Genomic DNA, 27,253 nt, shown 5'->3' on the forward strand with positions numbered 1-27,253 from the left:
GTCAGGTCGAAAATTCAGATTGATCTAACCTGTTTTTGCAAAATAGCACTTTACCTACCCCAAACCTAAAGCGAAGCGCCAATGCAGGGCTATTCCAATACGACTTCTACTCACCCTTCACCAGGGAAGAGGCTTCTGCAGCCTTTCCAGAGTGTGTTACGAAGAGTCGTAGGAACCGCCAGGTTGCCATAGGTAAGTGTTTAGTTACAATTACACTTGCCCACGCACATCGCTTCAAGTACACTTTTCCTTTTCTCTGTGTGTCCTTTCTCTCTTCCCTTCTCCCTTTGTCTCTCATTAATATGGACAGCTAAGACAGAAATCCTGAAGATTCCGTGTGGAGGCTAATTAAATTGTGGAGGGGTCCTTCCGTTGGGAATTGCAGTTGTTGCTTCTTCCCCTGTGTTAGAAATTGAGTCTACTGTGAACACACACACATACACACACACAGAGTCTTACAGAGACTATAGGGATTTGATAAGAGATAATTAATTCAAGGTCCTTAGTTGGGATAACAGATGTGTATTTTCCCCAGTCTTTCTCTCCATTCCAAAAAGAAAATTCCTTCCCCGGCTCTGTCCTCTTCCCTGTTGGTTAAGTTTTTACGTACAAGGCGGAAGCAGTGTTGTATGTGTTTTGTAAAAAGTTATATCAAAGTGAATGGAACACGGTATTAAGTTTTTGTCAGCTTGAACTCACACCTGCCACACACAAGGTTTTTTGGCCTTTCGTGCAAATCATAACTTGAGTCTAAATCTAAAGGAACAGGGAAAGCAATAGAGCAAAGCTATCCAGATGTTGCTCAGTCTGTGCGATTGTAAATTTCAAAGTACCAGCTTTCCATCCAGATTTTAGTGCATTGGGAACTATATGAAAATTCCAAGACATACTGGTTTATTGAAATGTCTGGCCATTTCTATATGAATTTTGCAACAGATGTACTGAGGTAAGCAATAAAACTGTGATAATAAGGAACATTTCCACATCAACTCACTAAACTACTAATCTATAATGAGGACCAAAACTCAGCAGTGCAGGAGGGTGATTTTCATTACTATTATTTTTTAATATAGTGTCAAGTGTTCGAATTTTTCTTTGATTTCACTTCTGGTCAGAATTTCAGGAGGCTTTAGGCTGAATCATATATATAAAATATATCTTGCTAGATGATACATGGTGTATGTGTATTTTATGTTATTCCAAATAAATTGAAAATTGAATTTCAATTGTCCTTTTTTTTTTTTTAGTTTTAATTAATTTTATATTTAATAGAGCTGGTTACTGGTTTTTATTTTTATTAACATATAATGTATTATTTGTTTTAGGGGTACAGGTCTGTGTTTCATCACAATTCACAGCATTCACCATAGCACATACCCTCCCCAATGTCCATCACCCAACCACCCCATCCCTCAACCTTCCTTCACTTTCCAGCAACCACCAGTTTGTTTCCTGAGGTTAAGAGTCTTTTATAGTCTGTCTCCCTCTCTGATTTTGTCTTGTTCCATTTTTCTCAACCTTCCTCTATGTTCCTGTCTTATTTCTCAAATTCTTCATATCAGTGAGATCATATGAAAATTGTCCCTCTCTGATTGACTTATTTTGCTTAGCATACATAATACCTTCTAGTTCCATCCACATAGTTGCAAATGGCAAGATTTCAATTTTTGATGGTTACATAATATTCCACTGTGTGTGTGTATACATAGTTTGAACAGCTACACACACACACACACACACACACACACAGATAGGTAGATAGATAAATCATCTTTTTTATCCAATCATCTCTTGATGGACATCTAGACTCTTTCCTTAGTTTGGCTATCGTGGACACAGCTGCTATAAACATTGGAGTTCATATGCCTCTTCATATCACCACATTTGTATCTTTGGGGTAAATACCCAGTAGTGCAATTGCTGGGTCATAGTGTACCTCTATTTTCAATTTTTTGAAAATTTTGAGGAATCTCCATACTGTTTTGCAGACTGGCTGCACCAGCTTGCATTCCCACCAACAGGGTAGGAGGGTTCCCCTTTCTCCACATTCTTGCCAATATCTGTCATTTCCTGACTTGTTAATTTTAGCCATTCTGACTTGTGTGAGAGGTGTTCTCTCACTGAGGTTTTGATTTGTATTTCCCTGATGCTGAGTGATGTGGAACACTTTTTCATGTGTCTGTTGACCATTTGGATGTTTTTTTTGCAGAAATGCCTGTTCATGTCTTCTGCCCATTTTTTGATTGGATTATTTGTTCTTTGGGTGTTGAGTTTGACAAGTTCTTTATAGATTTTGGACACTGACCCTTTATCTGATACGTCATTTGCAAATATCTTCTCCCACTCTGTCAGTTGTCTTTTGGTTTTGTCAACTGTTTCCTTTGCTGTACAAAAGCTTTTGATCTTGGTGAAGTCCCAGTAGTTTCATTTTTGCCCTTGCTTCCCTTGCCTTGGGCAATGTTTCTAGGAAGAAGTTGCTGGGGTTGAGGTCGAAGAGGTAGCTGCCTGTGTTCTCCTCAAGGGTTTTGATGGATTCCTGACGCACATTGAAGGCTTTCATCCATTTTGAGTCTACTTTTGTGTTTGGTGTAAGAAAATGGTCCAGTTTCATTCTTTTGCATGTAGTTGTCCAATTTTCCCAATACCATTTGTTGAAGAGACTGTCTTTTTTTTCATTGGATATTCTTTTCTGCTTTGTCAAAGATTAGTTGACCATAGAGTTGAGTGTCTATTTTTGGGCTCTCTATTCTGTTCCATTGATCTATGTATCTGTTTTTGTGCCAGAACCATACTGTCTTGATGACAACTTAGTAATAAAGCTTGACGTCTAGACTTGTGATGCCACCAGCTTTGGTTTTCTTTTTCAACATTCTTCTGGCTATTCAGGTCTTTTCTGGTTCTGTACAAATTTTGGATTATTTGTTCCATTTCTTTGAAAAAAAATTGATGGTATTTTTGATAGGGATTCCATTAAATGTGTAGATTGTTCTAGGTAGCATAGACATTTTCATAATATCTGTTCTTCCAATCTATGAGCATGGACAGTTTTTCCATTTCTTTGTGTCTTCTTCAATTTCTTTCAAGAGTTATCTATAGTTTTCTGAGTACAGATTCTTTGCCTCTTTGGTTAGATTTATTCCTAGGTATCTTATGGTTCTGGGTGCAGTTGTAAATGGGATCGACTCCTTAATTTCTCTTTCTTCTGTCCTTTTGTTGGTGTACAGAAATGCAACTGATTTCTGTGCATTGATTTTATATCCTGAACTTTACTGAATTCCTGTATGAGTTTTAGCAGTTTTGAGGTGTAGTCTTTTGAGTTTTCCACATAAAGTATCATATCATCTGCAAAGAGTGAGAGTTTGAACAGCTGTCCTTTTTTTAATCATTAAAAATAGTACAGGAACATAGTACAGGCCTTTGAAGTTATCTTAACAAAAATTTGATATCATTTTATCATTATATGTAAGACCCAAGAAGCCCAAATCTGAAGCTTGGAGTCCCTTAGAATTCAAAGTTTGGGTCTGATTCTCACGGTCTATGCTGGGAGGAGAGTATCACATTCCAGAAGCTGAGGGCTTGGCCTGGGCATGTCTTTAGTGGTGATCATTGACTTCACAGGTCATACCTCTGCATGAAGAAGGGGCACCATTTTGATAGGCTTTTCTTACAGCTTTCTCATTCTTAGCCACTTCCCAGCTGACTCCTCTATCTGAGGAGGAATAGAACATTCCAGGATGCAGTCCCAGGAATGAGATCACTGGGGTTGATACTAAACCATTTGTATCCCTTTCAGGGATTTGCAAAGCTGTGAGATTAGAGTTTGGGGATGAATGCGCCTACAATGAATTTCTCACCATTCCCCTTAGCAAGACTGACTATCGATCAAACAGGTCTTGAAATTCAGGGAAAAATTAAACAATTAAACAAAACCAAAAATGAAATCTCATCACTTATTTGATAATATGTGGAGCTTTTTATTCTTTCTCAACCTCTTCTCCACTAACCTGGGGTCACTGGAAATTATATATATATATTTTTAAATGATTAATTTAACCAGGAAGACTCCAAGAGACTCGGGAAGTACAGGAGGCAGTCTAGGGTCCAAGGAAGGGAGTGGAGGCAGGTCTGCAATCCAGGATATTGCTATAGGAGAGCAGTCTGAAGGGCCGGGTTGTAGGGAGGCACATCATAGAACACATGCAAAGCAGTTACAGAGGCCTCAGCCTTGTCCTCCTTAAGCTCTATTTTTTGGTCATATTTGGGAAATATTAGAGCTATTAAGATTCATTTTCTCTTCTCTGGATTTTGAAAATTATTTTCCTGACATTACTCAGTTTTCCCCAAGTAGGTTTTGTTTATATCTTTTCTTTTATTTTTTTTAACTATAACATGGTTTCACTGGTCACTTCATATATTTCCCGTTACTTATTTTGGAAGTCTGGCAGCCCTAGGAAAACAAACAAACAAAAACGCCAAGCCAGAGGAGGAGGTGGTAGATATAAAAAGAAGAGACCTCTATTTACTGAGAAAATCAGCTCGGTCTTCTCTGAGCAGGGTAGCAGAGGTGTTAGTGAAGCCTGGAGCAATTCCTTTTTTGTTGTTTTTTGTTTGTTTCTTTGTTTTTCTTCGGAAACTCTTAGTATATTAAAAAGCAAGCATGGTCAAAGCATGGATGAAAAATTGTAGTATACTTCAAATATTTACATTTAATAATCAGTGGTTGTGAAACCCAGAAATACAATGACCACATACTGAAATTAACTTGAAGATCAAAAGTCAAATTTGAGGCTTTTTTTTTTTAATGATTTTATCCATTTATTTGACAGAGAGAGAGAACACTAGCAGGGAGAGTGGGAGAGGGAGAAGCAGGCTTCCCACCAAGCCCAATGTGGGGCTCAATCCAAGGACCCCGGGATCATGATTGGAGCCAAAGGCAGACGCCCAAAGATGGAGCCACCCAGGCACCCCAAAACTTGAGGCTTTCATGAATGTGAACGGTGGGACAGATTCCCAGCTTCTCACTGCCCAGCTCTAAGCAGGACATAGGCCTGTCTGTGACTGTGTTACCTACATATTGTGGGCCAGGTACCTCACCTAGGGCTTGGCCAATGGCAGAGCTCAAAGATAGATTAGGTTCCTTTCCCTTCTGCCTTTTTTTTTTTTTTTTTCATTTTATTTAGACCTATCCTAAATAAGTTTTGAGCTACCTAGGGAAGTACAGGCTTTATTCTGCCACCCTGCTTTCTCCTGTTGTCCTGATGAACTATTTCTGAGAACCTAAAGCAGCTTTGATGTGCTTTAGTCGGCTTTGTTCTTTTTTTTTTTTTAATTTAATTTTTACTACAAAAAATTTCAGACATACACAAAAATAGACTAATATAAGGAACCCCCATTTACCTACCACTGATCTTGAGTGATGATCAGTGATGCACTTTAAAATATACACCTGTGGTAATGGCTGCAGAAAGATGGCGGTGGGTGCTTTTGCTCCACCACAGTCTCTGTTCACACCTGTGTGTTCATGGAACGAAACCTCATATACCTGCATCCACAGAAGGCTTCGTAATTGCTTTTGAACCAGGAAGACTGTCTCATTGCCATGGAGAGGGAGAGTCAAAGTGAATAAGGTTAGAATGACTTACTCCTAAGTGGATGCTTTCTCATTCTTAATTTCAGGCTTGGAAGTAGCTTAAAGATGTTTATTAACAACCAGGGGTAAAGAGGGAAAAACCACTGGCTGTACTCTGAAACATGTTTTCTTCTTAGTTGTTTGAGACAAGCCAGTTTGAGTGTGTCTCTATGAGTGTGTGTATACAAATGGAAAGGAAAAAAAAAAAAAAGAAATGGGAAGAAAAATCAAGATGGAGAAACAGAAATACCTCAAGAAAAGTGAAATTGTAGCTGTGCTAATCCATAGACTAGGATTTTGCAGAGCATACCTGGTTTCTGGAAGGGAGGCTTTTCTTCCTGTCAGTGATAATGTTAAGTACAGGGCAAAACAAAGGGTATTTAACAAGGCCATTGATGTATCCCATTGTGTAAAGGGAAGTATACAGCTCCATAACCAGGTTTTCTTTTTTTTCTTTTTTTTTTTTTTTTTTTTTAGTATTTTTATTTATTTGTCAGAGAGAGAGAGAGCAGAAGCACAGAGAACTGCAGGCAGAAAAGGCAGAGCAGGCAGAGGGAGAAGCAGGCTCTTCGCTGAGCAGGGATCCCGAAGTGGGACTTGATCCCAGGACGCTGGCATCATGACCTGAGCCAAAGGCAGATGCTTAATCGACTGAGCCACCCAGGTGTTCCTGTATCCAGGTTTCCCTTAGATATTATTATCATATGATGATACGGTTCCTAATGAAAAACTGTGCCAAAGATGGAGCAGAACTGACTTGGCACTAAGAGTGCTTATTTATGTGCTGTTAGTACGTGCCAGTTTAGTAAATAGAAGGACAGGGTTGCAGCCAGCTTTGGTGGCAACTGGGAATTGTGATACCCACTTTAGGGCTTTACCACCTATAGTGAAGGCTCTAACACTGGAGAAGTTACTTAATCTCTGTGCATTTCAGCTTACCACCTGTGAGAGCCTAAATTCTTGCGTTCTAGAAGAATGAGTGCCAAGAATGTTGAAAGGGTGATGGGTGGTTGTGAACATAAAATGCTATGGTATCCTTAAAAAAAAAAAAAAAAAAAAAAGGATGCTCTCTCCAGTCCATATTTTGTCCCATTCCACCGAAGGCTCCAGATTCTGGGCTGGCTTCAATGGCTATGCAATATATGCAGGCACAAGTGTCCCAAACTTGGTTAATGTGATGGCACCATCTTGAAATTCTTAATAGTTGAACAAAGAGCACCCCATATTCATTTTGCACTGGGCCCCACAATCCTATAGTCAGTCCTGTCCAGAGGCTGACATCAGGAAAGCTAAGATTCTAAAATATATGAGAGGAAAACTTGAGGTCAAGTGGACCTCCGAGAAGTTTGTTAAGAACTATCTACCCTGGGGAAATTAAAGCAGATGTCCTATAGAATGTCATTTCTTGGTGCCATGTTGACATTTCCAGGGCTCATTTTTTTTTTTTCTTTCTGCTGTATCATTTCTCTATGTCAAGCATTATTCGAAAAGTTCAAAGGTTTTTGTAGTCTTTGAAACACTCTGTTCTTTAACATTGGTTACATTTTGTTGGTTAAAATTTGAACACATCTTACTTTCAATGAAAGCAAACTCTTTTTATTATATGGTTTCTTCTAAAACTTGGATTTTCAAAAGAACAGCATTATTTGTGGTCCTATTTGCCTGCTCAGAGCTTGTAGGACCAGGGGTGATAATGAAACATCTTAGATTACATGTGTTTTTAGTTACTTCTGAAGATGATTAAGGAAGGAACACCACCTATCTTTAAGAAATTTTTTTTAACAAAAAGCTTTACATCTCAGTATTTGGGGAAAAGAGAGCCCTCAGGAAAACAGCTACTGAGGAGCCTGCGGCCTAGGTTAGCAAGATGGGGTGAGAACCCACTTGGTGGGCCATGGGAGATATGTGGGGCCCGATCAGAACCCAGGTCATCTATGGAATCTGCATTTTTATGAAGTCTGCAAGAGTGCCAGGGCACCTAGTCAGCACAGTGCTAGTTCTCTTCCACATTTCCCCAGGCTACAGAATAACTGGCTTTTTAAATTGCTAGAGGGTTTTCATTTATTTGTTGTGTAGGAAGCAACACCTCAAGTACCATAAAACCTCTTTCCTACCATGAGAACAGACACAAAGTGGGATTGCCCCCAGACCATAACTTGCACAGGCTGGATATATGATACAGTTGGAAGAGTTTAAGAAAAGATTCTTCCTTTTGTTCCCACTCCAGTTTAGCACTAACTGTAAGAGAGACCTAGAAGTCAGACAGATGGAAACTAAAGTATCAGCTTTGAAAAGCATGCTCATGTCCATGGGCAACTCAGCTTGCAAACACTGTAGCTCTGGATTAGAATCCCATTCACTGGTCATAGCAAGGGAAACGTTTGCTTGAGAAGTCCAAGGCAGGTACCCTGGGCCAGCAGAGAACTCCATAAGACAGAAAGAGCAAGTGCCAACCATTCCTTAGTTCCTTCTCTCTGGCTCACCAATCCAACAAAGCAATAGAGATGTGAGAAGAAAGCAACTCTGATTGTGCAAATTACTTCATATGAAAACATGAGGATTGAGAAATAACTGTTTCCCAGCAACAGAAACAGCTATTCCTCTTGAGTTTAATATAGGATATCAAAAAGTAAAACGCCATGAATACACATGCCAATAATTGAGAAGTTTTTTTTTAATGTTAAAAACATGTCTTTAAATCCTGTAAAGAAAGAACATGGACTAGCCCCAAAAATCCTGCGTCGTTTAAGGAAGGAAAAAGCTTACTTTCAAGAACTTTTAAGCTTACTTTAGTAACATGCAAAACAATGGCCACGTTAATAACGTTCTTATTTCTTATTCATGAAAATTTCCATTGGACTGTCTACATAGCTATACTACAAAAGACCTGTTCAAGGTTCCACACACTCTGGAAAGTAGACAGGCATTTCTTTAGGAAAGTCTTGAACTCATGATAATGACAGCAGTGAACCCAACAAGGATGTCTCATCTGCCTGAATTAGGGGTGCTTTACATATCAGTAAATCCAGGGTGGTGACACAGGGAGAAATGTGCTCACCCAAAGATCTTTTATGGCTTTTGTCACTGGGCTGCCTGTTCCCTAGAGATGTCAGTTTCCCCTTCAGCTCCTCCATAATGAAACTATTCATTTGGCTGAGGCACTAAGAGGCTCTCCAAGGCAGGAGGGCCTCCCCGGGGCCAGTCTGATGTGCTGGTCCTTTAAGACTGGCTTGCACAGGAGCCCATTCAGGCTAACCTGAAACCCAGCAGTGCCAGGAGTAGATTCAGTTCTGGTTTGAGTTAAGCTGGGTCTGAGAGATTCTCTTCCTTTACACAGAATGTTTGCAAACATTAAAAAGTGCACTGGGCTTCTTATTTCAGCGTGAAAGCTTTATGGTGTTATGCGACAAAGAGGAAGGTAATTCAGTTACGGAGTAACACAATCACCTTTGATAAACTACACTTTTAGGTCGTCTTGGATGCGAAAAGGGCACTGGATGGGGGCAGGGTGGTCTCCTTGACTAATTTATTCCCAAAGTCTGCCAGTGTTGGAAAGGAAGGGTTCTGGCTGGCTGTCGGGTTTTCTGCTGCAACATACCCTATTGGAGGGGATGTTTTGTCTATTTGCAGAGGGCAGCAGCCTCTCTTTCAAGTGATTTGTTATAATGACGATGATTATTGTTGGATGATTATAGTCACCCACTGGCAGGATTATAGTTAAAAATTTGGCAGTGTTTGCATTATAAATGACTATTTTTACAGCTCAGCCATAAAAGTTTACTTAGCTCTGAAATTTGACATACAAGTTCTCTATCCAGAAGTGCTTTCCTTTCAAACAGAATTTTTTAAAATGGTTAATAAAATTGGTCTGTCTAATTTTCCTGAGTTATATGAGTATTTTGGAAAAACAGAAATGTATCATTTGTATAGGACCTCTCCACTTTTCCTCAGTTGGCCTTGAGTTTAAACAAGATGCTATAACATTTAAATTATTTAAACTGAGCTTGGATATATTGGGAAGAAATGATATTGTGCACAGGGCTAGACTAGAGAAAAGGAGAGGAGCACACAGTCTTTCTATTTAACTTTAAAAACTCTATCTATGGCCCACAAGTGGAAGCCCTTTTGGAACAATTATCACTTTGCATTTTCATTATGCATTTTATACCTCTAAGTACATAATCACCTGCTCATGTCTATCTGATAAATAATGAGATTTTTATTTCACATTTGCATTGTTAATTACAGTATATTACAGAAGTAAGATACCAGGCATCTGTTATTAATAGAATGTAATTTTTTTTTTTTTAAATAACAAGGGCACTTTAAATAGACAAAGAAAAAGAACCCTTTATTGGAGGCCACCCAGATCTGTTGATAGCTTTTCATTTGCACTTTAAGGTAGATGAGGCAGGAATGGAGGAAAATACCACAGGAATTGAAGCTATCAAGATAAAATATAAATGTGACTTATAGTCTGGCAAGAGTTTATTTCCTTATCCTTGACGAAGTAGTCAGTTTTGTAAATGCCAATGCAATTAGAATACACTTAATGCTGAAAAGATGAAAAGTCCAACCCATGAAATTCCCTCTAAGAGTTTGATAATCTCTGGTCACAATATGAGGGTCCAGTTGAGAGAGCCAATTTTAATAGTCTCAGGATCATTATCTTTACTACCGAAAGATGATTCTTCTCAGCAGGGTCATTTATTTTCCCAACCCCCATGCCTGGGGTCTTACTGAGAGTAGTGTGGTGAGAAAAGCAACAGGCAAAAAAAATCTAGGAGCCTGGGAATTCTCCATCTGCCTACTACAATGACCACCTGGACTGGTGGTTACCTCTCTGAGTAAAGTAGGAATACTGGAACTGTACTAAGCATCAAAGTGCAATGAAGACACCAGGAAAAGCCGATGCATGATTAGATTGCAAAATAATCAAGTAATGACTGACCTTTGGGGAACACTCTGCATAGGTCAGTGTTGGGTGTATTCCTTTTGCCAATAGATTTACCACCTTATCAACTGCCACAGAGGGCTACAGAACTGTTCCAGAACCACAGACTCCCTCAAGTTACTTCTTACTAATCACACCCTCTATCCAACCCTAACCTGATGTAATCTCCATCACTATGATTGTCATTTTGAGAAAATTATAGAAATGGAATCATACAGTGTATAACCCTTTGAAGCTGGTTTTCCACTCAGGTAATGCCCTTGAGATCCGTATAAATTGTTCATGTATCAATAGTTTACTCCTTTATATTGCTGAGTAAATTTTTATTGTATGGTTGTAGTGCTGTTTGCTTATCCATTCACTCATTGAAGGACTGTTGGGTTGTTCCTGGTTTGAGGTTATTATAAATAAAATTGCTATAAATATTCATGTACAGGTTTTGTCTAAAGACAAGTTTTCATTTCCTTAGGAGAAATACACAGAAATATGATTGCTGGGTCATATGGTAAGTATATGTTTAACTGTATATGAAACTGCTTGTATAACTGTTTTCCAATACAACTTTGCCACTTTACATTCCTACCAGCAAAATATAAAATATGCAGTTGTTCTGCATCCACACCAGCATCTAGTATTATCAGTATTTATCCTTTAGCCATTTTAATAGGTGAGTAGTGGTATATGTCCTTGTAGCTTTAATCCTAATTTCTCTGTTGGCTAGTGACACTGAATAACTTCTCATGTATTATTTACTATCCATATATCCTCTTTGGTGAAGTGTCTGTTCAAGTTATCTGAAATATCAAGTTCAAGTCAAGCTTTGAAGAAGTTTTCTTCTGTGTTATATCTGCACTCTCCCTAGTGTATCTTCACAAAAAGCTGTAGTAATAAATTAAATTTCTCTCCAACTATTGTGAATACTGACCATGCTGAGATGGGACACAAGGCAGCATTTAAAACAAACAAACAAACAAACAAACAAACTTGTCATTTTCTTCTAATATATCTTTTCTTGGTTCTATATTCCATGTCTGTATGCTAGGAACATTTCTTTTGGGTCTTTCAGCAGGAACAGAAAAATCTCACTAAATTCAGATAACAAAAGGAAGAGGGAGAGTGGAGCCAGGATGCCACAAGCAAAATTGTAGGGGAAAAGACATTTTTAGAGAGATGTAGGTAGATTAGAAGTCTGACTCCTATCAAGAAATCATCAGTTATGTGTAAATATTAAATGTACCACAATAGTTGCTTTGGTGGGTGGCTAACTCCAGTAAAAACATAGAGTGAGAATTCAGAGTTGACTTTACAAAAGGAATCTTTCATCCAGCTTTAGAGTGCATTCAAAATATTAGTTGTCTTGAAAATCTCAATTTTCCAGGTCTGAATCTTTTTCTTAAGATACATCTAAAAATTCCTAGGAGAGTATGTTTTAAAAATTTACATGTGTAAATATTAAAAAGTATATTAAAGTAATCTAAGTAAAATAAAATTTATCATAATCTTACTCTGAAAATCTAACCAAAGCACACATCTCCTTTAATGGAGAAGAAAAGGTGTGACTTAAGAAGTAAAGAAATAATGAAAGATCCTTAATATGAAGAAGATTTATTTTGAGGATCTTTTATATTGGAATTCCTTTACTTTAAAGCTACCCCCTTACACCTGGGAGTTCAGACTCTGCCTTGTGTGCTACCTGTTAGAGACCCTGCTTTGGCCCAATACTGGTGCTTCCCTCCCTTCAAGGGGAAGATTCTGAGCAGTCAGTGGAATGCCCGCTTGGAGCCTGTTCTACCCCATCCCCCTTCAGGAACATCTCGGAGCCCAGAGACCTGGAATTCCCTTCCTAGAGGGACTGAATCTGCTTCCAGGGCCAACACATGCCTCTTCCTTAACACCTCTTTCATCTTCTTCTCCAGGGCTAACCAGGCTTCTGGGATGCTCACTGAGAGGGTCCAAGTGTGCCAGGAGTGGCTTTCGTGGGATATGGTTGTGGACTTTGAGTGTGAACTACATGCTAAGGTTTCCCGTTCATGTGTGTGAGGCCTTCCCTGTCTGGGATGGGGCCGGCCTTCGGCTAGGGTTAGGGTAGGAGGTGAGGAGCATTTGTACTCTAGCTCTAGGTCTCACAAACAACACTCGGTTGTAAGATTGACCTGTAAGTTTTCCGAAGAAAAACATTTCAAGCTCCACCTCAAACTTCACCAGTACCACAACTGAGATATTTCTGCTTTTTAATTCGTGCGGTGTGTTTCATATCGTAACAGAGGTACTCTGACAACTCCTATAATACTTAGTCTGTACTCTCCGTTTAGAACTTAATTCTATTCTGTCACTTACAATGAGCTGTTGTTTTATTTGAGTTCTATTTTCTTTTGTCTCCAACTAGAATGTAAGTCCCTAGAGACGGAAAAGAAGACTTATGCTACAGTGGTACATACCTACTCTATCTAGCAGAATTTTGAATACAAAGTAGGCAATAAATATTTGTTGCTTGATTGATAAACTTGTAATGCCTTATAAATATGTTAAGCAAGACTTGGGCTCACAGTTTTAAAACCCAAGTTTGTTGAGAAAAAGAAGCCGTTTCTCAGGTACAAAAGGAAACAATAAATTGGGGAAGGAAGAGTAAAGTCAACGGAAATCATTTGAGTGTCTGGCTTAGTTTGCACACACCCCTTCCCCTTCCCTGGGTCCCACCATCACCTCAGTCTTTAAAATTGATAGGCAGACCTAGGTAGGATCTAGGAGACAGGGCCATTTCAGTTGTAAAAACAGTGGTAAGCAAGGGATTTGTAGAGCTCTGTTGTTTCACAGCAAACAACTTATTTGTGCCCAGATCAAAAGTAAATAAACAGAATGGTTTTGAGTGTGATTAAGAGGATTACATGTTAGAGAATCTGCTTTTGCTATTACTGCACCATCAACAGAAACTGCCTCTGCTTTTCTGGTCTGACACTACCAAGTTTTCCCATTAAAATATCAACAAAAGTCAGTTTATTCTTCTCAAAATCAGTTTCTGTTATTTTTCTAAGGTTGGTAGCATGGATTCTTTGACAGCTAAAGGCTTTAATTTGCTTTATAACATAGCGTGATTTGAGGTGGCTGTTTTTAGACTCGACTAGCCTTGCCAGCTGCCTGTATGACTGGGTCTACTCTGATAATGGGACCATGCTGTCCATATAAAGCAGAAGATCTCAGAGTGTGGTCCAGGGAAAATGGAGAGCCCCAAGACTCTAAGGAGGTATGCAGAATCTATGCAATTTTTGTAATGATAGTGACATGTTATTGGCCTTCTCACTCTCATTCTCTTATGAACATACAATAGAATTTTCCAGAGGCCACATGACATGATGACACCTTTGCTCTGATGAATAATGGACTGTGTCTTGTGTATTCTGGGATCTTAAAGATTTCTCAGTCTCAATTTCTTTCTTTCTTTTTGTTGTTGTTGTTTTAAGATTTTATTTATTTATCTGAGAGAAAGATAGCAAGAAAGAACACAAGCAGGGCAGGGTGAGTGAGAAGCAGTCTCCCCTCTTAGCAGAGAGTCCACCATAAGGTGAACTTGATGCCAGGACCCTGGGATCATGACCTGAGCCGAAAGCAGACGCTTAACCATTTGAGCCACTCAGATGCCCCTTAATTTCTAATATAGAAAATACCTACAGACATAACCCACATAAATAAAAAGCTCTTTGGGGTCCTCAATCTTTAAGAGTATAAAAAGGGTCCTAGGAGTAAAAAGTTTGAGAAGCACCTCCTTAAAGACAAAAAAGACTACCTAGATCTTTAGTTAGTACTTGAGTATACCAAAGTTCAGGGGAAAATGAGAGAAATTTGAAAGGTAGAAAATCAGGTTTATAAGAAGAGGTGAAAGCAATGGGGATTGATCATCCTGGAGAAGAGCAGCTGGAGAGATGCCTTAATAATGATCTTCAGGTATGTGCAGGGCTGCTGTACAGAACAAGGAGAGGTTGGCTGACATGCAGTGTGTGAGATTCAAACTGGAGATAAAGCAGGCTTCTCTGACAGGCGCTGTTAAACAGCAGAGTGGGTGACTGACAGGCTTGTGGCATCTCCTCCTCTGGAGGTCTTTAAAAACCAGCTAGATTTCCATCTGTCTGGTCTGATTTAACTCTGGCCGTGCCAGAAAGCCGAGGGGATGGAACAGATGATGTCTTGGGCTCTTCTTCCAGCCCCTTGATTCTGTAATTAACTTGATGAAAGGAGCTGTGGTGGTTTGCAGTGCAGGGTTTGGACAGGAATGTGCTTGCCGATGTTGGGATAGGTCTTGTGTGGGAAAGCCAGAGGTTAGCTTCATGGCTGGTGGCGATCTGTATCATCCAGTAACATGATTGATGCCTGGAGACACCCATTTCAGGTCAGACTTAGAAGGATTGAGCCCTAGCTCCCTGCCCAACCTTTCTCCTTATCTAAGATCAGTGAGAAAATGAATTTGATAGGTTGATTTTAGTCAGCTTAGGTGGGACCTGGAAAATTTCAAATATTAGATGTAAATGTAGGTTTGTGGGTGTGAAATTCTCATGATTCCAAAAGAAAAGTAAATGCAGTTCTTAATTTTATAGAAGGACAGTATCAGAAAGTCCAAATGGAAAGTATGAGAATAATGCTCTTTGTGGACATAGCCTTTCAATTTTCCTGTATGGTGGTGCTTTCTTTTTCCTTACAGAGTCAGAAGAATTACATTCCTTTTTGTTTTCAAAGATACTGCATTTTGAAGAGTAGAGTTTGACATTTCCCTTTATTGGGTCAGAGATCTGGAGCATCAACCAAATTCCAAGGCAGTTTGTTTCCTTTGCTTATCACTTGAATTTCCCTGAACAAAGTGCCTGGGCCAAAAAAAGAGGAAGGAAGGAATGCAAATTTGCTGGGCTTACGGCTGGATCCTGAGCATAGGGACAACACAGAAGAAATCAGTAAAACCATCTGGGATAATGAGCTGGATTAGAGAATATAAATGAGATTTTATCTAAATGTAGACCCAATCACCACGGTCTGTGTTGACACTTAAAAAATATCTGGATCATGCATTAGCCTGTCTTTGGTTGATTGATAGAAAGCAGAGAAAGACTACAGAGCTGGGAAGACCCCCTTGGGTACTTTTCACAGTGTAGTTTGATCAGATATCATTCAGGAAAACAACCCTGGCAGATAGCAGATAACCCCATTGTGGGAAACGATTACCAGGCTCTACCTATCTCCAAAAGATTCCAAGAGGCTACTGACCTCTCTTTTGACACAGCCTTGGTGTTGAATGAGATGGGAAGACCAGGCCTGGGGCAACACAGTAAATGCGCTTTCTGTCCCAGAGAAGAGAAAAGTGGGATAATTTCATAGAAGCTGTAAGATAATAAACCTCTTTAATTATTAAGACTCATATCATGCAAATACTTAATTATGCCCCTTGATGTTTGAAAGAAAGGGGGTAAAAAGGGAGAGAAGAAGGGAAGGAATTTCTGTTTGAATTAATCTAGGAAAAGTATAATTCCAAAAGTTATCTAGTAAAATATCACAGATGGAATTTTAAAATGAGTCTGACAATATCCTTCTGTCTCCTAACCACTCTTGCAGCAAAGCTAGCTAAAACAGCAAAGGTAAGGACAGGCTGCTGCATAAGAGCTTATCTGCTTCATGGCTTAAGAAGGAAATACTCTTCTTTCTGGGTCCAGAAAACTTGTGACCCTGGAGATCTGAGTAAATTTTATGCCTAGAAGAGGCAATCATCACCGCTTTGCTTGTTGTTTTTTGTTCTGTTTTGTTGTTGGTGTTGTTGTTGTTTTAAATCCCCTTTTAAGCCAATGGCAACCCAATCGAGAGGCTATGGGTGTGCATTAAGGAACTTCCCAGTTTGAAGCTTTGACCTTCCTTCGCTTCATTGATCTAAGATGTTCTTCAAGTCCATCTTTTTGCCTACTGTGCTCTTCATTGTGCCTTCCCCCAACTGTCTTCCAACCAAAGTTTTACTCTTTTTCCAAGACTCAGCTCTCATTCTATTGTGGCCTCCATACCTCCCAGAGCCTTGGACCACCGCCTACCTGCTGCGTAAACCTATCTTAAGGCTTACTACTATTTGCTTGGCATCCGAGTTAGCTGTGAGTACGTCCGCATTTGTCACTTAGTTGTGTGCCCCCACAGGGCAGGTGCCAAGTTATTTTCTTCAGATCTGTCTTACACCTAGTAGTTGCCCAATTAACATTTACTACCAAGTCAACCCTGACCTTACACATCTTTTCCAGAAAAGGAATAAGATCCAGAAGCTAACTAGTAGATTCACTTCTGGATATATATTTATTAGACCATTCAGTAAAACAACATAACTTATACATTCAAAAATAGAAGTAATGCGAAAATCCATTTCTAAATGCACATTTGTTCATTATAATTCAACAGGTTAGTGACTGAAAGAATGCACATACGTGAATGCACATGTATGATATTATGTTTATGTATGAATATAGACAGTTCATATCTATATTTTAGTTTTTCTGCCACAAACCAAACAAAATCAAGAAGCACTAGAAATGAACAAAACATTTAAAACATCATTCTAAAATCCTTGGTGAATCATATCCTGATTTTTATATGAAAAAAAATGAGGAAGAGGAGAATAAGTTACTTTATTACTTTGTAACTTCCTAACATAATTTTCTTAGTTTTATAAAAGTACTGTGCTTTCAAAGACTGATACATTTTTAAAATTTTTATACTAATAGTTACCTGATGAAAAAATATGTAAAGATGACATCCAAAATGTAATATAGTCACTGTTTTTATTTTTCCTCTGTCCTTTATGTGGGGAAAATTATGAATTATTTTCAAGGGAGCAACATGACATTTCCACAGATGGGTACTTTCTAGGAAAAATGTAAATTGTAGAACAAATAATCTTTTTTCCCATGGGAAATGATCTCTGTAGTTGTTACAAAGCATTGAAAAATGAAAAACACGTTGAATAATTGTTGGAGGAGATAAAATTGCATTTAAGTTTCTGCATGACCTGAGTATTTATTCTCTCCCCTTCTGATTCCTCCACCAAATTTCTTTTTCAAATCAGGTTTCAAACTTGCATTAATTTCTGCTTTGTGTGAATTTAGATGTTTGAGAGTCTGCGCAAGTGTATTTTATGTTACATTTTTAAAGCTTCTTTTGGGAAATTTGTTTTTGGAAAGTTCACTATGCTTGATCACAAAGATTTTTTTTTTTCTTGTTAGGGGCAGAAGTCACATGCCAATTTTTTTTTTGTTTTAATGTACAGAACCAGAAACACAGAGTGGGTCCCACAGCCTGGCAGTGGCAGAACTTGGTTTGATTGCATTTGGGGGTTATTTTCTATATTCCACTCTTTAAAAAATTTGCATTGGTTTGCTTATTTTCCAGCAAAATAATGCCCTTCGAAGAGACTGTATCGATCACAGTGTTCATGAAAAGTGCAGAATCTGTGATCTAAAGAACATAGGCTCTAAAAAGATTGACTTGAAAGCATTTCTCATTTTATCCTTCAGTTTTCCAGAAGGTCCTGGGGAGAAGCACTTTTCAACGTTGATATGAACAGGATTCTCAGTATAGAATGGACTCCAAGTTTCATTTATTCTTCTTAAGTGGGTAGGAGAAGAATAAATGAAACAAGATGGGATTGGGAGGGAGACAAACCATAAGTGACTCTTAATCTCACAAAACAAACTGAGGGTTGGTGGGGGGGGGGGGTTTGGGAGAAGGGGGTGGGATTATGGACATTGGGGAGGGTATGTGCTTTGGTGAGTGCTGTGAAGTGTGTAAACCTGGTGATTCACAGACCTGTACCCCTGGGGATAAAAATATATGTTTATAAAAAATTAAAAATTAAAAAAAAAAAAAAAGAATGGACTCCAAGTTTGGTTAGACCACAATGAAGTGTGTTGAAAGCTATTAGCAATTAAGAGCATGGCTCTGTGCTGATTTGCTTTATGGTATATTTCATGCTGCTCATGCACAGTAGGTAATACACATGGATTCAGCATAAATTTAATTTTGCACATTAAGTAAAGTGCAATAGATAAATTATGCCTGAAGAGGAGCCACCAGCTGCTGTAGCCACTTCAACTAATGTACCCTGGAGGTGCCTGAGCACATCACTTGTGTCGAACCACTAATGCATCCTGGATATCTGCATGGATACATTTGCTGTGTGAAGTCAGGAGTAGCCTCCTGGCTCTCAGGGAGGGGCCAAGGAAGGGAACTGTTCCAGCTTCCTGGGGCTGAGCTGCCCTCCCCCGGGCCCCCTGGGCTCTTGAGCATGCTTTGCCATGCCTGGCCTCATTCAAGGGCTTGGTGGAAGGGTCCTAGACAGGATTTTCCCACGACCTGGGGAAGTGAGAAGGAGCAGAAGGGACCCCAAACATCTCTCCCCTGGCTTACTTGAAGAATCCCGAGTCCATATGAAATGGGCGTTCCACTGAGAATTCAGAGATCGGAAAGGATGCATTATTGCAAAGATGGCTGAATTAGAGCTGCTGGGGGAACACTTACTTTTGAATTTCTTGGCAACCTTGGACCTCATTTCTCAACCTTAATGTTCACTTTATGGTCATTTTTTTGTATTTAATATATCTACATCCCATACAGGGAATTGAAGCAGAACACTCTGAAGGCTTTAAGGAAGAAAACAGATCTCCACTCTGTGGCAAGATTCATTCCTGTAGCCGGGAATGGTGATGACATGCTTTAAGTTATTTGAGATGAGTAAGCAGTTACAAGTTCCACTGGAAATGTGGCTCCAGTCATTTTCAGCCAAACCCTGATAATGGAAGTTTCATCCTCTTGGCCATCCTCTCCTGGGGCCCTGTGACTGCACCTGTTTCAGGCCTCTGCTGTTTCCCACAAGGTGTGGAGGAATGCCTCGTCAACGCCTGTCATCGTGTCCTTTTGCCCATCGGAAGCACCCTACTAGGACTGGCTTTCTCCTACTAGTCCATTTGCCATACCCTCTTCTGAGGTAAACTACAAAAGTAGCTGCTGCTGCGTCCTAAAAAGGAAACCTAAACACACTGAGGCATGTGACGAGGGCAGACTGGACAATCAAACTGTAGTAACAGGAACCACTTAACACACATCACCCCCATGCTAAGTCCTTTACATGTATGATGTATCTAAATTCTCATGGAAACCCTAGTATCATTTTCATTTCACCCGAGGTTTTGAAATTCAAGTTACTTGTCCAAGGGCTAATGCGACTAGTAAAAAAGAAGAGCCAGTGTTCAAATCGAGACAGCTGGATGTAGGACCCATGTTCTACACCATCACATTACTCTGCCTTATACTGAACTTCAGTGCGCTTTGCCTTTTGGGCTATAATTCTTTTCCCTGTAAGCCAGCAGATGTTTTCTTCAACTCACTTTTTAATTTTTTTTTTTAAATTTACAGACAAAGCAGATCACTTTGCCTTTAAATGGAAACTTTCTTTTGAAAGGAAACTTGAGATATTCTTCATGTAGGAAATCTATTTGTGATGAACTGTTTCTGTTCCGTCTGATGTTCCAGAGAAAGATTCTAAGATAAGAGCGAAAAGAGACTCCTGTTACCCATTAGTTAGTTGACTGATTTAGAGATCAGCCTCACTTTGGAGATTTCCAACGCTCCTTCTATAAGAACACAAGTCACAAGGTAATGGATTCTTGGTCTGTCAAGGCCCTCCCTTGGGCTCACTGAGAAGGATCTAAGAGGGACCCTCCCAAGGGTGCCCTGGAGCCTATTTGCATGAGCTTCAAGAGCGCTTTGTGCATCCACTTTCCCAATTCTGTAGGCAGTGACATTATATCGGTAGCCTGAAATTGGTCAAGGAAGGAGTCTTTATACCATAGAAGTCTGTAAGCACTACAAACCATGGCTTCTCTCTCTCTCCCTCTTCTTCTCTTTTAGAGAGTCAGTTGTGAAACATTTACATATACCAGGCCAGCACCAGGAATATCCTCTGTGTCTTCATGGGCCTTTATGACTCTTCTGGATGCCTGATCATTCTTGCTCTACTAGCTCTCAATCCACAACCCTTTTTATTTTTTTTTTAATATTTTACTTATTTATTTTGACAGGCAGAGATTATACATAGGCAGAGAGACAGGCAGATAAGAGAGGGGGAAACAGGCTCCTTGCTGAGCAGAGAGCTCAATGCGGGGCTCGATCCCAGGACTCTGAGATCATGACCTGAGCTGAAAGCAGAGGCTTTAACCCACTGAGCCACCCAGGTGCTCCACAGTCCACAACTCTTGAAGAGAGAAATAACTCTCATCATCAGCATAAAACTCTTTATAGCATATAAAGCATTATTCTTGTGTTGGGTTTTAGCAATGCTGAAATTGGGCATTATTTACTGGGGCAAACAGAAGGTGTTGCAATACTAATAACGATGTTTACGTCTAACCCTGAAAGTGGGTATATGGTAGTGGAGTGCTCCAAAACTTTTCCCTAAGTACAACCATGTTAGCCTACACAAGAAAGAGAATATTCTAAGTATTTTAATGAAGAAATAAGAAAACATATTTTTTGGCAGAGATTATTGCTGTCGACAGAAATGCTCTTCACCAATGACTAGTTCTCCTTTGGATCCTGTTAACACTGACTAGGATCACAATGGCTATAAACTGGGCATTAGATTCTCAGGATTCCACACATAACTTTGCCTAAAATTACCCACAGGGCCTAGCCGCATCACTTGCATATGAATTGCCTCTATTTCATTTAGGGTTCTGCAGTTCCAGGCAATAGACCTTAATTACAGCAGAAAAGAAATTTACTAGATAATTTTTGGATGGCTCAAGGAACCGATGGGAGAACCAGACTCTGAGAAGCATAGACCAGTTACTTCCTTGGTAGCACACAACCACTGGGAAGGAATCAGCCACAGCCACATCCCCTCCGGTTACTACAGTCTGTTTAAGATATGGTGCTGGGAACTTGGGAGGGATAAGGACAGAGCACCTTCACACAAATAGGCAAAAGGCAATTCCCCTAAAGGGAATCAAGATGCATTACCAAAACATAAAAAAGTAGATGCAGTATGCTCTCCACAACCATCAATGGAGAAGACTAGCAACTACGGTTCACAGATTATTTATAAAATGTTTTAAACTTAAAAAAAAAAAAATGATTTGAGAGCAAGAGCATGCACGCACAAACAGGAGGGGTAGGGGAAGGGGGAGAAAGAGAATCTCAAGCAGACTCTGCATTGAGTGTCAGCTGGTACAGGACTTGATCGCACAGCCGTGGACCAGGAGATCATGACTTGAGCTGAAAAGCAGCAGTTGGATGCTTAACTGACTGTACCACCCAAGCGCTCCTAATGTTTTGAATTCCTATGATAAAGTCCTGAAAACCTTATTCATGAGCCTCATACTCTTGAACAGGTTGTTTTTAACTCGATACTTCAAAATCAAGTCAAATTTGTGCTTCATTTATTCAAGTCTGTGCGCTTATATTAGATCCATTCCTGGTTCCACTTATGTCTTTACCCTAGTGTTTTCTTTTTTGCTTTATGCCTACTTCTAATTTATATTATGTAGCTATATTTTATATATGTTCCTAAACTGCCTAGAATATTTCTTTTATTTCTTTTTTCTTTTCTTTTTTTTTTTTTTTTGGCAGCAAGGCAGCCTATAAATAGATACACACAATCATTTCTTAGGACTCTTCTAATTTTAATATCCTATTGTTCTCATTCGGAAAAATTGGTTATTCAAGGGAAGAGAAAATGTTCTCTTAAATTCAAATATAATCTCAGAGTCGACTTGTCTTGACTGATACTTACTCAAAACAGAGTTGCTTTTTAAATCTCTTTACTTAAATTCACATGCAGGGGAAAGCAATACCATAGAAGTAAGAGGAATGGTAATTATTTCCCCAGAGAACAATAATTTTGCAATAAATTTCAAAAACAGCACGATTTAGCAAATTAAGCTTACAGCCAAGGATATTAAATAGAGTTAACTTTGTAGAAATAAATTCTGATACCACAGGCTTCAAACATTACTTTAAATGTATTCATTTTGGGGGAAAAAAAAAGAAAGCTAGTGAAGGGGCCCTAAAGGCTCTGGTTTGAGATGTTGGGTTTTGTTTATAAAGGCTGAAGGAGTGAAACCTTTCTCACACCAGGCAGGATATAATGAATATATGTCTATATGAACACTTTATTTTGATACTACAAGGCTGCCAGTAAGCAATATTGATAGCAGCATCCCCTTCAAAGGAAACTTGTACTTTGCAGCCATGCTTCTGTGCTTTGGCAACTGCACATGGAAACAGTATTTCTTTGATCCTATATTTAGTACTGATATTGTTTATGTTTAAATGTTAAAAATAACTCTTTAAAGCCACATGCCAGAAGGTTAATAATAAAGGCACATTCTCACCTTTAAAAGGGTTTACAAGACATCGAGGGCCACTGTCTGTAGCCATATTCTAAACTAGAAGTCTGAGAGGACTTGAATTGAATGATAATTCATTATGAAAACCTTCCTTTTTGACTCTCTCCTCAGTGCATGTGCTTAGGCCCACTGAATTGTCATTTGGATTTTTTTTTCTAGGTCCAGTCTTTGCTGAAGAGAACCAAAGCATCAGCCTAAAAGGGAAAAAAAGATAAAAAGAAAAAGAGAAAGAAGGAAAAAAGAAGACGAAAAAAGATACACCTTGAATAACACACATACACCGCCTCCCCCAACCTGTCTGTTGATCCAGTGATCTCTCTAGTGATCTGGCGATCTATCTAATAATCTCAATCCATCTAATGGACACTGTTTTTTTTCTCTGCTTTAATCTGGGGAACAGTTCACAAATGGAAAGACAGAAGTTGGCCCTCTCTTACTTAAGCTAGAAGCATTCCTCCCAAAGTGCTGATGCTGGTCTATTGTCAGACAGCATTGCTCTCTCTCATTAATATTAACCATTTCCTCTAAAGTGTCTTCCTCTTTGACTTGCTCTGTTTTAAGGAGCCATTATTCTTATAGTGGTTGCTAAGTCACCATCAAAGAATTCTAAGATCTTTGAAGCACGAACATACAGGAAATCGGCATTATCAGTTCCTTAGTCTTTGCAGGTAGTGTGAATTTATTTTTGAAAGAGGTAGAGAAATTGTGGTTGGGTCCATCTAAGTGAAAATGCATTCTACTCCAGAAATGCATATCACTGAAGAATTAACCACACTGTTATCAATGTTATCTGCTACAGCATGTGTCATTAACTTTTACTGAAGCCTACCTAAATGTCTGTGTGTATCTCTGCATGTGTGTGGAGTGTGTTTCGCTAAAGATAACGTATGTTCTATTTATAGCTAGGACATTTTTGTAGAAGCAAACTGAGATTATACTTTGCCACTTCTACATAATCAAGTTGAGAATTTTTATTAATCTATTTACTGGTTGATAGGCTAGTTGGCTTCCAGATAGGGATGGAGAAGGTTCTGTTTAGTTTTTGTTTTGTTTTCTTGGGAAGTAAAAAAAAGGTGACTCTGTGGCTTAGTAATCAGAGATGAACTATTCATAAAAGTGTCTGGTGGAATGCTTTCTTTGATTGCTGCTGATGAATCAAATCTCTTTAGTTTAACCTTGGCCTCCAAACACAAACTCAATCCAAACTTGCTTCTAGAATACCACGTGTGGCAAATCTGTGATCCTGCCAAACCACCTGAAAAGAATTATTTTCCTTGCACACAAAAAATAATTGTCAGCTCTTTAAAGTTCAGACTGTAGAGGTTTTGATCAATTAAAACCGCTTCCATACCTCAGTAGCATTCCCAAAGGTTAAATACATTTCTGTTCTTGCATCTACAGGATAATTATGGGAAAGTGAGTGAATTTCTACTCTGAAAAGATATGGAAACCAAGTAGTTATTTGTGCCTGCAAATCCTTTTGGGTCTAAAGAACCAGCAAGATAATAAATTGTTTTGCTAAAAACAGGAAGTTTGGCAAAGATGCAAAAGTACAGCTAAACTTTGGCCAGGAAACCCAAAACATTGTGTTCTTCTTTGAAAGTATTTCCAGTGAGAAAAAAAAAAAAGCGGAGTGCCTTGAATACATAGTTTAAGAAACAGTGAAGGCATCTGGCAACATGAACTGCTTGCCAAACTTGTGGTCGTGCTGTGCTTGCTGATGGAAAGATGTGCCAGTTTTCAATGACTTATGTCATGCACAGCTGGAAACCCACACATAAGATCTCGAATGTTGTGAAGTCCAAAACGATTCGAGAAAATATCTCCCTTTCCTCTCCCTTCATCCAAACTGTAAAAAATATTAAAGAAAAGAAAAAGAATTACGTGGAGTTTAGATGGGGAAAAACCAACTTCAGATTTCCCTGGGAAACCTGTTTCAAGGCAGGAGCGTTCAATCAGTTGAGACATTCTGGAAGTTGTTAGGTTTTTTCCTCTCTCTCCCCTCCCTCAAATTCTTCATACTCACTCTTGCCAGCTTTATTAATATGATTGTGATTATGTGGCATCTGTTTTGGACAGAGCCGATAGGATTGTAATTTCCACTTCAGTCCATCAGTCTGGAAAGACTTCAAAATGTGGGCCAGAAAAAATAAGAAATTAACCCAAGACGTCTGGAAAAGAAAGTATTCTGCTTCTGTCTATTCCAGCTGCAGGGAACTCTGGGACATCTTGATTGGAGGAGGATGTGTTGGAGAAATGATGCTCCTTGGGCATGCAGGGCCTTTTCCAGCTGGAAATGGCAATGGGACTCCTTTTATTCTCCCTTTACAATGATTAGGCCTGGAGTTTTGAACTCAGGATTCAAGGAGAGGAACTTCCAACTTTAGTTCCTACCATTTATTTGGGGTGGAAGCAATTGTCCAGCTCCCTTATTCTCTCATTTGAGCAGTAGAAGGAAACAAAGCAACCCATCAGGGTCAGCAGCTGGAGTCAGCACCTCCAGCGAGGGACCTTATGAACACCTGTACCAGGGATCCAGAGGCAAGCAGAGAGGAAAGTTTCCCCTTTCTTTCTTCTTCTGAGATGGGCTTTCTTTAATCACTATTTTCTCCCTCTGTCTACTACTCCGTTGTTTGGTTTTACCTTTGATGTACCTCTTGGTCTTAACTGCCAATTGTTTTCTCTTGGTGGGGGAAATATTGAGCAGCTTAGTGTAGCCATGGAGTAGGGAATATGGACCTCTGGCCCCGGTTTTGTACCTGGTGACCAAGACAATTCTCTCTCTAAATCAAGATCTCTTCATCTGTTGGTGAGTCATTGTAATGGTACGTCAAAGACGTGGTGAATGGAACAAGGCACAAACTGCAACCCTCGGTGGGTTGCATGGATTCATATGTGATCAACAAATGGCCCCTATTGGGATGAAAGGAGCGAGCCCACAAAGTGATTTGCTCTACCCAGGAGTCAGTCTAGAAAAGTTTTTGGTTTTTCTCAGCATTAATTTGTTCTTTTTAGAAACAAATGCCACCAGCTTTGAGACTGTCATATTAAAAAAAATTTTAAATATATGGTCTTTAATTGCTGATTAGAAAATGACTGGATAATTTAGAGATTTTCAAGAGAGAAAAGAAACAAGAATATCCTTTAATTTACTACCTAGAAATAACTGATTTGTATGTTGACATAATTCTTTCAGTCTTTTTTCTATGATTTTGTTTTAAATTATCAAAGTGGCACACTGTTATATACCCTAAGCATTTTACAATACATTATTTTGTAAACATTTTCCCACTTTAAATATTATTTTTTAAATGCCTAAAAATATTATTCTAAAGGGCACTGTATCATCCCATTGTGTGGCTATTCGTACAGGAATTAAGGATTAAGGGTTCTTTCTTTCTTTTTTTTCTCTTTAAAAACACCGTGATGAATACCTTTGCATTTGTATTTCCTCAGGATGAAATTACTAGATTAAAAAAAAAAAGTCTTTTTAGGAACTCTTGATAAGTGATCATGAGGTTTGGAAATTAAGAGGGATTTACTTTCCTTAGAAAGGGTGGAGGGAAAGAGCTCTTACCACAACATGAAGCAGGGAATGCTGGCTGAAGCACACTGGGGGTTGAAATGGCTTCTTGCAGAACAGGTGGCCCAAAGCCCCTGCCTCCCTCTGTGTGTGTGTGTGTGTGTGTGTGTGTGTGTGCGCGTGTGTGCGTGCACGCACGCCCAGTATATATACTGCATGCGTGCATGCTCTCTTCCACTCCCACCCCACTTACCCTGGATTGGTTCTGATCTCCAGCAGGGAGGGACTGAGGCTAGAAGATGGAGAGGTTGTCCTTAGGGCAGACTTAGGGATTCTATGGGCACAAGAAATATTGCCTGGGAGGCCAAAGCAGCAGAGCGGAGCAGAGAGCTCTTCTCTCCACCTCTGCATGGAACCTCACACCACACTTGCCCCTTGAGGACTGACAGCTTAGGCTGTTTCGGCAGGCAGCACCCCTGCCTAGACAGGACTATTTTCACAGTCAGCACTTCCAACAGTGAAAACTGCAAAGCTTCCTCAGGTGGCTTCCTGAGTCCCTGAAAGGAAGGGAGCCTTCACAGTAGGAAGTCCACAGAACAGATGCCCACTGTGATGCTGCCAGCAGCGGGGTCTGTGAGCACTTGTAAGATGCCTCCGGGGAAGCTGGGGTCCCAGAAACAAAATCTGTTAGGGTGTCTGCAGGGACTGGACTTCCTGTTTGAGCATGCGGGGGC

The 27,253-nt window shown here is 39.5% G+C and overlaps 1 long non-coding RNA gene across 1 annotated transcript; it reads left to right on the plus strand.

Annotated features, from left to right (window-relative positions):
- LOC132022532 (uncharacterized) lies at window positions 1-26,485 on the plus strand. Its single transcript, XR_009405607.1, has 3 exons — window positions 1-192; window positions 19,206-19,575; window positions 23,156-26,485. It is a non-coding gene; the product is annotated as an uncharacterized LOC132022532 (long non-coding RNA).
- Window positions 26,486-27,253: the final 768 nt, after the last annotated feature.

This window comes from Mustela nigripes, chromosome 7, assembly GCF_022355385.1.
Source record: "Mustela nigripes isolate SB6536 chromosome 7, MUSNIG.SB6536, whole genome shotgun sequence".
NCBI classification, from domain to species: domain Eukaryota; kingdom Metazoa; phylum Chordata; class Mammalia; order Carnivora; family Mustelidae; genus Mustela; species Mustela nigripes.